The sequence below is a fragment of the Hyla sarda genome, chromosome 7 (assembly GCF_029499605.1).
Source record: "Hyla sarda isolate aHylSar1 chromosome 7, aHylSar1.hap1, whole genome shotgun sequence".
NCBI lineage: Eukaryota > Metazoa > Chordata > Amphibia > Anura > Hylidae > Hyla > Hyla sarda.
In genome coordinates, this window is record NC_079195.1 from 27,319,793 (window position 1) to 27,334,479 (window position 14,687).

Genomic DNA, 14,687 nt, shown 5'->3' on the forward strand with positions numbered 1-14,687 from the left:
TTATTAATTTTTCCAATAAAATACAAATTGCGGATGCATAAAATTACAGTACAGTAAAAATAAATAGGATACGACATGTCATACATTATGGGCAATTCCTACAAGTCAATAGACTTTGATTACATTCAGTCCGACATCCCATGTGTGCGACATAGCCTGTAGTTGGGTTCTTTCTCTGAAAGGACCTCCTAATGGTAGTAAGGTACAGCCACAAAGCAGCCCAGACTATCTAGATAATCATAGTAGTATTCAGAAAACTATAGTGTAAATCATATAGCACAAATAAACTTACTAAAAATAACAATAAATCATAACATAGATCCACGGGTACCACACAGACCACACACGACCGAAAGAAAAATTCCAAAGTAGTGAGATAATCTGGTATTTCAGAGAGAATATGATACGAGGGGAGGCAAATCCTCTATGCCCACTGTCAAGGAACTTTCAGGGCCCCTAAGGCTCCAGCAAACGATTCTAGCGCATACCACTGGGCATGAATAAAGGGGCGCATAATGGAGATACGATCCGTGGAGCTATAATAATGGGTAAGAAAAAGCTTCCACTTGGTAAAAAAAAAATAATTGCCTAACTCTTCTATATGAAGAAGTACCTCCTGTTTATCCAGTAGGAACAATTGTTTCAAAGCCTCTATGAGGCGGGAGAGTGTAGGAACATTTGGGAAAAGCCATTCCCGTACAAGGTTTAATTTGGCAAACAGAATTAAAGATGGAGCTATAGGCGGTAGATGAGCATATGAATATGTTGTTCAAGACCCAGAGACTGAAATATGAAAATTACCTAATGACCTAATTCCTCATCATATGTGCTGATTCTATTCAAGAAGGCAGAAACCTGGTCCCAGTAGGTCACCACCGACTGGCATTGCCACAAACAATGACAAAGGTCTGCTTTGCAAAGTTGACATTTTGGACAACTGTCCATTCTCTGCTGGTTACTTAATGATGGGGATATAGTGAAGGCATATATGGCACTGTGAATCAATTTGAACTGGGTCTCCCAGCATTTTTTGTTATGTACATGTTTCCTGAAGTCTTCCCACCCCACCTGTATATGTTTGGGTAATTCCGGATTTTTTGGCACAAGTAGCTCCAACTCCTGTAGAAGGTGAGGGCATGTACCATTTGCGTAAACGTGCATATAAGCTAGAGATAGATCTTTCCTCTTTGGAGGCCAGAAGGGGGTCAAATGTGTTAGAGGTAAATTCCCTAGTTATATCTGCCAGTTTGGAAGTAAAATACGCCCTGAGTTGTCCATACTGCAGGAAGTGAGACAAGGGAATATCGTGTTTATCATCATTTCAGGTAGTGTATACCACCGTTTTTCTGACACATCTACAAGGTCTCCCAAAGTTTTGATCCCCCTCCTCCACAAGGAAAAGAGCGCACTGCCTGAGCCACCCCCAAAGTCCAGAGCATGCCATGGGGAGAGGTGTTTGGAACAAGTATGTGAGAGTCCAATTTGCTTTCTAAGTTGTTTCCAAGCAGCTATTGTGTCCCTCAAGAGTAAGGATCGCTTGATGACTGGTGAAAACGAGGAGAACAAACAATGAAGCAGTGTGAGGGGTTGCCATGGGGCCGCATATTGCGTCTCGAGCAATGTATTAGAATAGTGAGATGTTCCTTGAAACCAGTCCATTATACAGGGTGGGCCATTTATATTGATACATTTTAATAAAATGGGAATGGTTGGTGATATTAACTTCCTGTTTGTGGCACAGTATATGTGAGGGGGGAAACTTTTCAACATGGGTGGTGACCATGGTGGCCATTTTGAAGTTGGCCATTTTGAATCCAACTTTTGTTTTTTCAATAGGAAGAGGTTCATATGACACATCAAACTTATTGGGAATTTCACAAGAAAAACAATGATGTGCTAGGTTTTAACGTAACTTTATTCTTTCATGAGTTATTTACAAGTTTATGACCACTTATGTGTTCAATGTGCTGCCCATTGTGTTGGATTGTCAATGCAACCATCTTCTCCCACTCTTCATACACTGATAGCAACACCGCAGGAGAAATGCTAGCAGAGGCTTCCAGTATCTGTAGTTTCAGGTGCTGCACATCTCGTGGTTTATGGGGTACAAAGATAGTGGGGCCATTCTTCATCAATGGAAACCTCAAGGCCACTGGATATGCGAAATTGCTACATGAAAATACAAGATGTGCAGTACCTGAAACTACGGATACTGGAAACCTGTGCTAGCATTTCTCCTGCAGTGTTGCTATCAGTGTGTAAAGAGTGGGAGAAGAGGGTTGCATTGACAATCCAACACAATGGGCAGCACATTGAACACATTTTTACATAAATTTGTAAATAACTCATGAAAGAATAAAGTTATGTTAAAACAAAGCACATCATTGTTTTTCTTGTGAAATTCCCAATAAGTTTGATCTGTCACATGACCCTCTTCCTATTGAAAAAACAAAAGTTGGATTCAAAATGGCCGACTTCAAAATGGCTGCCATGGTCACCACCCATCTTGAAAAGTTTTCCCCCTCACATATACTAATGTGCCACAAATAGGAAGTTAATATCACCAACCATTCCCATTTTATTAAGGTGTATCCACATAAATGGTCACCGTGTATAACGCAGCAAGCAAGCAATATTATAGCCTTGTATGTCTGGAAAGGGGAAATTAGAGAGGGAAGCATGTGAGCCAATCTATCTGCAATTATTTTGGAGAGCAGCTTGCAATCCACAGTAATTTAACCCCTTAAGGACTCAGTGTTTTTCCGTTTTTGCTCTCTCGTTTTCTCCTTCTTACCTTTAAAAAATCATAACCCTTTAAATTTTGCACTTAAAAATCCATATGATGGCTTATTTTTTGCGCCACCAATTCTACTTTGTAATGACATCTGTCATTTTACCCAAAAATCTTTGGTGAAACGGAAAAAAAATCATTGTGCGACAAAATGGAAGAAAAAACACCATTTTGTAATTTTTAGGGGCTTCCGTTTCTATGCAGTGCATTTTTCGGTAAAAATGACACCTTATCTTTATTCTGTACGTCCATACGGTTAAAATGGTACCCTACTTATATAGGTTTGATTTTGTCGCATGTCTGGAAAAAATCATAACTACATGCAGGAAAATGTATAACGTTTAAAATTGTCATCTTCTGACCTCTACTGATTTGCAAGCCAGACTGATGCACAAAAAGGGTAGTTAATAAAAGGAGTGGGGCTTAAAATGTTGGCATGTCTTTGTAATATGGGGGGTGGCTTGCAAGCCGGATTGACACATTCACCAGGAGATGCAGAGTAGAGCTTGTGGAGTAAGGTTCTAGAAGTCCCATATACTTGCATGTGACTGAAACCCATCTTTTATATAAGGATGTAGGTAAGGGTTAATTTAAATATCATATCTTTTTATATGACATATAAGTCATATGTGTACCAGGTATTATTGAAATATCTCCAGCCGTACAGAGGTTATGTGGGAACATACATTTCCCATAGATTTGCATGGGACTTTAAACAAAAACCCTGACCCTCACAAATTGGGGTAGTTAAGTGTTAAATTAACTATCCTATATTTTAAGTGGACATATAAGTAACATGTGACCAAGTATTAGCGAAATATCTCCAGCCGTTTGGAAGTTATGCAGTAACATATATTTCCCCTAGACTTGTATGTACAAAAACCCAGACCCTGGCAAATGGGGGTGGGTAAGGGTTAAATTACCTCTCCTATGTTTGTTGTTGACATATAAGTAACATGTGTGCTAAGTTTAATGTTAATATCTTTAGCCGTTTGGACGTGATGCTGGAACATACATACATACATACATACATACATACACACATACACACACATACACACACACACAATAAGCAGGGCCCCTGCCACAGACGAGATACAAACATATGAATTAGCAATAATTGATGAGGGTAAAAAGATGATAAAAATCAGTATTATGTCCAATGAAAGACCACCTGCATAAAAATGTATATATAGGCACTCGTTGGATACTGTCTTTTATGTAATCAGATAGGTAAGTTAAGCATATATCAACATACGAGACAGTTGGTGCGCTGCACCACTTACCACCCGACAGCCGGCAAATAGAGCGAGGTCCCCGCAGCTTATAGAGGAGATATGTGATCTGGGTAGTGATGTACACAGCCGTTCTTCCTAATGCTTACAGACTGGCACAGACATGCTACTGGCCCGAAACGTTAGTACTGATTGTCGTGATCTGATCTTGCTGCAGGATGACACGGACGTGTGTCCGGCCATGATGGAAGTGGCTGTAGTTGGTAGCAGTGTTTGGTGGTGGGTGCAGCGGGGAGTGGTGGTGTTCAGGGCCGGACTGGGGCTAAAAACCAGCCCTGGAAAAATGTGCATGCCAGCCCCACAGCATTGCATCATTGTGGCAGCCGACGGCTGCATGGAAGGGACAGGGATGCCTGGCATTTGATTTACCAGGCCTCCATAAGAGAGCTATGTTGTGGCAGCGCCCTGAAGTCAAAGGGCGAAGCCACAACATACAGATAGAAATGTGGTATCATGCTATGTAAAATCCACTTGGGGAAGACAGTAAGAAAAAAAAACTCTCTTTTTTGCTCTTGCACTGCCTCTAGAATTCCAATGTCCAGCGCTTCTGGGTTAGGTGACGTGAAGTTACACGGCTGCTCATTTAATCACAGGGAAAAGCAATGTCCAGTCTCAGCCGCTGATTGGATGGCTAGCCGTGTGACATCATCTCACCTAACCCGGAAGTGCCAGATAACAGGAACAGAATTCTTCAATTTCTACGGCAGTGCAGAAGTGGGGAATTTAAGAGAGGATTTTTGTTTTTTTATTGTCTGTCCTCCAGTAGTAGATATTACATAGGGTTAAAATACTGGAGTCCCCCTTTAACAAATTGGTTTTGAATCTAGGAGTCAGGATTTTTTTAAACGACCAGCACAAATTTTCAGTTTTAGAAATGTGGCTGTTTAAAGGGTACTCCGGCGCTAAGACATCTTATCCTCTATCCAAAGGATAGGGGATAAAATGCCTGATCGAGGAGGTCCTGCCGCTGGGGACCCCCGTGATCTTGCACGCAGCAACCCATTACCATCAGTCCCTGGAGCATGTTCGCTCCAGGTCTGATGACTGGCGATCACAGCTGTCACTCCCCCTCCCATAGGCTTGCATTGAGGGGGCGAAGCGTGACGTCACATGGGGGCGGGGCCATGATGTCACAATGCTCCGGCCCCATGATCGGCAGTCATCAGACCTGGAGCGAACATGCTCCACGGACTGATGGTAACGGGGTGCTGCGTGCAAGATCACGGGGGTCCCAGCAGCGGGCCCCCTGCGATTAGGCATCTTATCCCCTATCCTTTGGATAGGGGATAAGATGTCTTAGTGCCGGAGTAGGAGTACCCCTTTAAACATGTTTTTTTTTCTTCACAATTTTCCCAGTTATAATTTGCACAGCTAGTACAACGCTAACACTAACCCACTAATCCCAAGAAATAAACATAAACACCTCAGACCAGTCTTAGGTCAGAGATATCATAATTACAGCTTGGTCATGCAGGGGTTAAAGGGAACCTGTCATCAGTTTCATGCTGCCCAAACCGTGGGCAGCATAAAACTGGTGCAGGCTTCGTGATTCCGGGACACTATGAATTACACTGAGAAGTCCAGTTGTTTCAAAGTAATCATAGTTTAAAAAAGCCACCAGAATACAGGTAAATAGTCACAGGGGCGGGTCCTGGTGGCTGCTCCCTGCCCAGCCGGCTTGATTGACATGTCTCTCCCTAAGGGTACGTTCAAACGAGGGGATCCCCAGCGCGTGGATCCGCTGCTGAAGGACCGCTGTATGCTGCCTTTACAGGTGCCATGCTCATAGCGGCAATACACCACTACAAGCAGACACACTGAAGCAATGTGGAAGTCGCTGCGCATCTGCGGTGTACTTGCACACGTCACGGCTGATCCCCCTGCTCTATGAGCTAGGCCGAGAGCTGCCGCCATGTGCGAGTATACTGCGCATGCGTGAGGAAAATTGCACATCGCAGTGTGTCTGCTCGTAGCAGAGTATTGCCACTCTGAGCAGGCACCTGTAAAGGCAGCATACAGCGATCCTTCACCGGCAGATCTGCAGTGTTATACGCACTGGGGATCCGCTCGTGTGAACGTACCCTAGCAGTGTATAGGGAGACACTGGAAGACAGTGGTCAGCACTACAAAGTCCAACACTTCCCGCTAGGGACTTATTTATGCACGTACGACAAACATCTTTTACTGACTTTGCAGGTTCCTGCATACAGACTGGTGCTCAATCCCAATAGTTTATAGTAGTAAGCATTACAGTCTGGCAGTAGAAAAGGATGGGAAGCACTCACCAATCTCTGCCGCATAGATACTCACAGCTGTTGGACGTGATCCTCTCTCTGACCGATTCTCACCCCTCAGGATTTACAAATACACCAATGTGTATTTGTGAAAGAGGGCGTACATGTAAAAAATACATAAGGGGAGATTTATCAAAACCTGTCCAGAGGAAAAGTTGCTGAGTTGCCCCTAGCAACCAATCAGATCGCTTCTTTCATTTTGCAGAGGCCTTTTCAGAAATGAAAGAAGCGATTTGATTGGTTGCTATGAGCAATTCAGCAACTTTTCCTCTGGACGGGTTTTAATAAATCTACCCCTAGATCTTCAAACTGTGGACTGCTAGCTGGGATTTGTAGCTTTGCTGGGAGTTTTAGTTTAGCAACAGATGGAGATCCACAGTTTTGAGACCACTGATATACGGAGAGATAGGGAGAATTACTGAGGTTCCAGTGGCATTTTCAAACTAACATTACTCCCCACATCACAGGTCTCCCCTCTCCAGCCCCCCCCCCCCACATCACAGGTCTCCCCTCTCCAGCCTCCCCCCTACATCACAGGTCTCCCCTCTCCAGCCCCCCCCCCCACATCACAGGTCTCCCCTCTCCAGCCCCCACATCACAGGTCTCCCCTCTCCAGCCCCCACATCACAGGTCTCCCCTCTCCAGCCCCCCCCCCCCCCCCCCCACACATCACAGGACTCCCCTCTCCAGCCTCCCCCCCCCCACATCACAGGTCTCCCCTCTCCAGCCCCTCCCCCCCATCACAGGCCTCCCCTCTCCAGCCCCCACATCACAGGCCTCCCCTCTCCAGCCCCCACATCACAGGACTCCCCTCTCCAGCCCCCCCCCCCCCCATCACCACAGGTCTCCCCCCACCACACACACACTCCACATAACAGGACTCCCACCCCCCTCCTTCACACGGTAATAGCATTAGGTTCCATCTCAAATATTCACTCCGACGCAAGGTTACGATTAACTGGTATGCTGTACTGAGGTTGGAAAGATGGTACAATCCGTTACAGCTCAGATTAGCGTAAAGGAGATGTAGGTTGAACTTAGAGAAGCTTATCAGCTTGCTGGGACATATAGTTGTTTGTGCTGTATATGACTGATTCAGGTTACGCTATACTTTAGAGACTTGGACTTGACTTGTTTAATATCCCCAAGGCTGTAGGCTTACTGCAAGGCTTTGACTTTCACCTGGGTAGTGCGGCTAACCGGTAGTAGATGTGTGGTTTCTGGACTAGGCCTCAGGCCTCCTTTCAGATCCACCTCACAGACAGACTTCACTCCTCACCAAACTGTATCTTAGCACAGAGAGATCCTATTGGCCGGATAAGTCACATGTTCACCACTGCATACACCCCTTAACAACAAGGTCCTTAGTGACAAGAGACTTAAGGCAACAAGTACATAGATAATACAAATACATTAAAGGGTAGCTGCCTATTGCCCTTCTATCCCTAACACCCTCCCTGCCTTTATTTAATTTTTTTACTATTTTTAAAATGGCATTTAGTCTGCCTGGTAGTGTGCTCACTACCAGGCAGACTTCCCCAGCAGGCACCACGTCACTGATGCCTGCTGAGGCCGGCACTTCCGCCCTTAGTTCTCCTAACAGGGTGCCTCCAGCTGTTTCACCACTACAACTCCCAGCATGCCCTGACATCTATTAGCTGTCAGGGCATGCTGGGAGTTGTAGTAATAAAACAACTGGAGGCACCTAGGACAGGAGTTTCATGGGGGAAGGAGTGAGCCAGGAGCCGATGCGGGAGGGACGGGTGCAGGGGAGACTCTTCCTGCCGCTCGGTAAGTAAACCCAAACAAAACCCCCCGCCAACTTGCAGCAGCGCCCCCCATCCCCCCAGTACCTTGCAGCAGCGCCCCCCATCCCCCCGCACCTTGCAGCAGCGCCCCCCATCCCCCCCGCACCTTGCAGCAGCGCCCCCCATCCCCACCCGCCCCCCCCGTACCTTGCAGAAGCACTCCCCGCGCCGCCCGCACCTTGCAGCAGGGCCGTCGGCGAGTGCGGGAAGCAGATGCACAGCCCTGGCTGTTACTGCGCCTGCGCAAAATTTCGACTGATGCCCTGCCGGAATCATTCGGAATTTTGTAGTGACGTCACTCCGCACTGCATTCGGCCACTAGGAGGGCGCCCCCTAGTGGCCGAATTTCAAATTGCTTTTAAAATGTTTTAAAAGCATTTTTTTTTTTTAAAGTATATTAGAGATATGTTGTAGTACTTAAGTACTACAACATATCAAAAATAATTTTTCATGACAGTGCCCATTTAACCCTTGTGAAACAAACAGTACATTATACTATGAAATATAGAGAGTGCTGAGGTGAGTGTGCCCATGACGGACATTGGGGGGTATGTATCAATAATGGTGTAGCAATGTGTGATTTTATGTATGTTTTTTGCGTCAAATGGAGCATATTTGTGCCAAAATTATCAATTGTCGTACACAATTTTGTAATTTTGGCACAAATGTAGCCCTACAAAAGGCGTAGACCCCAGAATTCCAGGCAGTAAATCTGACTTTGGGACATTCTATTGTTGTAGCTATTTTCTCTGTCACTTTATTCATGGTGTAGATTTGCACCTAAATGAAGGTATTTGCGCCTAAACCTGCCCCAAATCGAAAAGTCGCAATTAATGAATTCCAGACCAAAGAATGATTGTAACTGAAATCACGACTAGCAAAGTGAAATCAGTGATTTTGTTCTAAACCATTTGGCGCAATTGTTTGTCTCAAAAAATGACATAAAAGGAAATTTGAGACAAATCACAGTAAAAAAAACAGAGTACAATCCTTCATATATACCCCCCTCTGAGCAGCATCTGCCACACAGGATGGGCAGAAGTACAGATTCTGTACTGAAACACGTGATTCTGTACTGGGTCACCACATTGGAACCTCACTACTTAGGTACCACTAGGGCTGGGTGGTATACCGGTTCATACCGAATACCGAAATTTTTGGGCTGCACGATATTCATTTTTCCCCATACCGCAATACCGGTTGGGCCCCTCCCCCTTGGGAATGAATTATCAGCCCAGCGCTGTGCTGTCCCCACATTGGGGAACTAATCATATGTGACTGTTCTGCTCTGCCCATTAAATCATGCTACCCACCAGCGCTGTTCTGCTCTCCCCAATTATCAGCCCAGAGGGGTACTACTCACATATGTCACCCGTAAGCACTGCCCTCCTCTTTGTTGGGGGCCGCCGGCGCTGGAACTCACTGTACGCCAGTGGTCTCCAACCTGCGGACCTCCAGATGTTGCAGCATGCTGGAAGTTGTAGTTTTGCAAAAGCTGGAGGTCCGCAGGTTTGAGACCACTGCTGTACGCTGTATCCCTATGCCCGGGCTGCAAAAGATAAAGAAAATAAACTTTAACTTACCTACGTCGGCCTCACGCTGGGGACTGTAACGTCGGACAGCCGTCAGCCTATCACCGGCCGGAGCGATGTCCCGCCCCGGCCAGTCATAGGCTGAGCCCACTGTCATGTAAGGAGCTCTGGCTGACTTCTTACATGACAGTGGGCTCAGCCTATCACTGGCCAGGGCGAGCCATCGCCCCGGCCTGTGATAGGCTGACGGCTGTCCGACAGTCTCCTTCCCCAGCGTGAGGCCGACGTAGGTAAGTTGAAATTTATTTTCTTTATCTTTTGCAGCCCAGCAATAGGGATACAGCATACAGCAGTGGTCTCAAACCTGCGGACCTCCAGCTGTTGCAAAACTACAACTCCCAGCATGCTGGGAGTTGTAGTTTTGCAACATCTGGAGGTCCACAGGTTGGAGACCACTGGCGTACGGTATAGAGTTCCAGCGCAGGCGGCCCCCAACAAAGAGGAGTAGGGCAGTGCTTACAGGTGACATATGTGAGTAGTACCCCACTGGGCTGATAATTAATTTGCGGGGAGCAGAACAGCGCTGGCAGGTCACATGATTTGGTGGGGGGGGAGCAGAACAGCGCTCGCTGGTCACATGATTTGGGGGGGTGAAAGAAATACCGTTATATATCGTGGAACCGATGCAGTGCCGTAGATTGTGATTTGCCATAGATTGTGATGGAGTGACTCAGCAGTTTTCCCTGCTCGAGCGCTCCACCTCCATTACATTCTATAGGTTGACACTCACACACCATCCCCCAACCATTGGTTACTGCGGGGGCTGGGGGGGTGCGAGTGTCACGTGACATATTTAATCATCACGCATCGCAGCTCACGGCAGTCTCACTTGGGCTATCACAGGGAGAGGATTCCTATGCCCGATAGCGCTGTCAACCGCTTGCCTCCCTGCCCGCTGCTCTACTCCCCGTCCCCTGTTAACTCTCAGGGAACGGGGAACAGAAAGTAGAGCAGCGGGCGCAGCTAAAGTAGTACTGCGCATGCGCAGCACTACGCAAAGAGCGTAGGTAGGTAGATTAGTGTAGGTTGTAATTTAGCATAGTTTAGGCAACACAACTCCCAGCATGGGAGTTGTAGTTTAGGACAACAACTCCCAGCATGCCCAGACAGCTAAAGGCTGTCCAGGCATGCTGGGAGTTGTAGTTTAGCTTAGATTAGACAGCGAAGTGACTACAACTCCTAACATGCCCAGACAGCTAAAGGCTGCCCAGACATGCTGGGAGTTGTAGTTTAGGACAACAACTCCCAGCATGCCCAGACAGCTAAAGGCTGTCCAGGCATGCTGGGAGTTGTAGTTTAGCTTAGATTAGACAGGGACTACAACTCCTAACATGCCCAGACAGCTAAAGGCTGCCCAGACATGCTGGGAGTTGTAGTTTAGGACAACAACTCCCAGCATGCCCAGACAGCTAAAGGCTGTCCAGGCATGCTGGGAGTTGTAGTTTAGCTTAGATTAGACAGCGAAGGGACTACAACTCCTAACATGCCCAGACAGCTAAAGGCTGCCCAGGCATGCTGGGAGTTGTAGTTTAGGACTACAACTCCCAGCATGCCCAGACAGCTTAAAGGACATCTGCAGCGGTACAAACACTTATCCCCTATCCTCAAGATAGGGGATAAGTGTTTGATCGCGGGGGGGGGGGGGGTCCGAACGCTGGGGCCCCCGGCAATCTCCTGTAAAGGGCCGCGGCTCTCCCCTGCAGGGGGCGTGCCAGCCGCAGCATGATGTTGCGGCCGGCACGCCTACTCCATACATCTCTATGGGAGAGGCGGGGAGGCAGCATTCGTGCCTCCCCGCATCCCCCATAGAACTGTATGGGGACGGGGAGGAGACTGGGCGTCACCGCCGACCTCTAGGTCGACGCTACGTCCCCATGGGCGCTAATGCTGGCGCCCCGTTAGAGAGATCGAGGGGGTCCCAGCGGTCGGACCCCCCCCCCCCCCGCTATCAAACACTTATCCTCTATCCTGTGAATAGGGGATAAGTGTAATTCCTCTGCAATTGTCCTTTAAGGCTGCCCAGGCATGCTGGGAGTTGTAGTTTAGCTTAGATTAGACAGCGAAGGGACCACAACTCCCAGCATGCCCACACAGCTGAAGGCTGCCCGGGTATGATGAGAGTTGTAGTGCAGTGAAGGGACCACAATTCCCAGCATGCCCAGACAGCTGAAAGCTGCCCGGGCATGCTGGGAGTTGTAGTGCAGTGAAGTCACCACAACTCCCAGCATGCCCAGACAGCTGAAAGCTGCCCAGGCATGCTGGGAGTTGTAGTTTAGCTTAGATTAGACAGCGAAGGGACCACAACTCCCAGCATGCCCACACAGCTGAAGGCTGCCCGGGTATGATGAGAGTTGTAGTGCAGTGAAGGGACCACAATTCCCAGCATGCCCAGACAGCTAAAGGCTGCCCAGGCATGCTGGGAGTTGTAGTTTTACACAGGTATAAAGTAGTTACCGTAGTGTTTGTGCGACTTTAGCGTAGTTAGCGTTGCGTTAGCTCAATTTTAGCGTAGCTTTAGTTTAGTGTTAGCGCAGTTTTACAGTTTTAGGCGTAGCATAGTGTTAGCACAGTTGTAGCGTATTTAGCATAGCATAGTGTTAGTGCAGTTGTAGCATAGCTTAGTGTTAGCGCAGTTTTAGTGTATTTAGCATAGCTTAGTGTTAGCGCAGTTTTAGTGTATTTAGCGTAGTGTTAGCGCAGTTTTTGTGTATTTACGTAGTGTTATCGCAGTTTTAGTGTATTTAGCGTAGTGTAAGCGCAGTTTTAGCGTATTTAGCGTAGCTTAGTTTTAGCGCAGTTTTAATGTATTTAGTGTAGTGTCACGTTAGCAAAGTTTTTGTGTATTTAGCGTAGCGTATTGTTAGTGTAGTCTTAGAGTAGTGAGCGCAGCGTAGTCTCAGAGTAGTTAGCGTAGTGTAGTGTTAGTCCAGCTCTAGCATAGTTGGCGTAGTTGTACACGGGTGTGGTGTAGCTAGCTTAGTTTTACAGGCAGATGAAGTGTAGTTTAGAGAGTTTATCGTGGGGTGTAGCTTAGCTTAGTCATAAAGTGAAGGGGCTACAACTCCCAGCATGCCCAAACAGCCAAAGGCTGTCCGGGCAGGATGGAAGTTGTAGTTTTGCAAAAGTAGCAGAGGCAGTTGGGCTCTGCGACGTTAATGTAGTATACAGCCACCTGTATAGATGGCTGGATCACAAGGCCACTTACCCACCTCCGTTCCTGCTCCGTCACTGGACTTTTAGCAATGCAGGAAGATGACGGAACTGGAACGGGAGTGGTAAGTTAGGCTCTCCAGGTAATAACCCATTTTTTTGTGTTTTTCTTCTCGTTTCAGATACGAGAATGCGGAGGACTACATCGGAATCGGTGGACTACGACGATGAACTGCATTTTTTTCTTTTCTTTTAATAAAATGGTTAACGAGGGCTGTGGGGGAGTGTTTTTCCTAATAAAAATGTTTTAACTTGTGTGTGCTTTTTTTCTTTATTACTTTACAGGCTTAGTAGTGGAAGCCGTCTTGTAGATGGAGTCCATTACTAAGTCGGGGCTTAGCGTTAGCCCCAAAAACAGCTAGCGCTAACCCCCAATTATTACCCCGGTACCCACCGCCACAGGGGTACCAGGAAGAGCCGATACCAACAGGCCTAGAGACCCAAATATGGCGCTCTTGGGCCTAGGCGGTAACATACCGGCGTTATTTAGGCTTGGGAGGGCCAGTAACGATGGTCCTCGCCCACCCTGGTAACGTCAGGCTGTTGCTGTTTGGTTGGTATTTGGCTGAAAAAGAGAAAACGGGGAACCACACACGTTTTGTTTTGTTTTTTAATAAAAAAAAAAAAAACGTGTGCTTCCCCGTCTTTTCATTTTCAGCCAAATGCCAACCAAACTGCAACAGCCTGACGTTACCAGGGTGGGCGGGGACCATTGTTACTGGCCCTCCCCAGCCTAAATAACGCCAGCCTGTTACCGCCAAGGCCCAAGAGCGCCATATTTGGCGCTCTGGGTCTGTTGTTATCGGCTCTTCCCACTACCCCTGTGGCGTTGGGTACCGGGGTAATAATTCGGGGTTAGCGCTAGCTGTTTTTGGTGCTAACGCTAAGCCCCGACTTAGTAATGGACTCCGTCTACACGACGGCTTCCACTACTAAGCCTGTAAAGTAATTTTAAAAAAAGCACACACAAGTTAAAAGATTTTTATTAGGAAAACCACTCCCCCACAGCCCTTGTTAACCATTTTATTAAAAGAAAAGAAAAAATGCAGGTCATCGTCGTAGTCCACCGATTCCGTTGTAGTCCTCCGCATTCACGTATCTGAAATGAGAAGAAAAACACAAAAAAATTGATTAGTACCTGGAGAGCCTAACTTACCACCAGCTCCGCCATCTTCCTGCGTTGCTAGACGTCCAGTGACGGAGCAGCAACGGAGGTGGGTAAGTGGCCGTATCACCGTATCCAGCCATCTATACAGGTGGCTGTATACTACATTAACGTAGCAGAGCGCAACTGCCTCTGCTCCTTTTGCAAAACTACAACATCCATCCTGCCCGGACGGCTTTTGGCTGTTTGGGCATGCTGGGAGTTGTAGCCACTTTACTTTATTACTAAGCTAAGCTACACCCCACGCTAAACTCTCTAAACTACACTTCATCTGCCTGTAAAACTAAGTTAGCTACACTACACCCGTGTACAACTACGCCAACTATGCTAGAACTGGACTAACACTACGCTGCGCTAACTACTCTAAGACTACGCAAACAATACGCTATGCTAAATATGCTAAAACTGCGCTAACACTACACTAAATACACTTAAACTGCTCTAACACTACACTACGCTAAATACACTAAAACTGCGCTAAAACTAAGCTACGCTAAAACTGCGATAACACCACACTACGCTAAATACACTA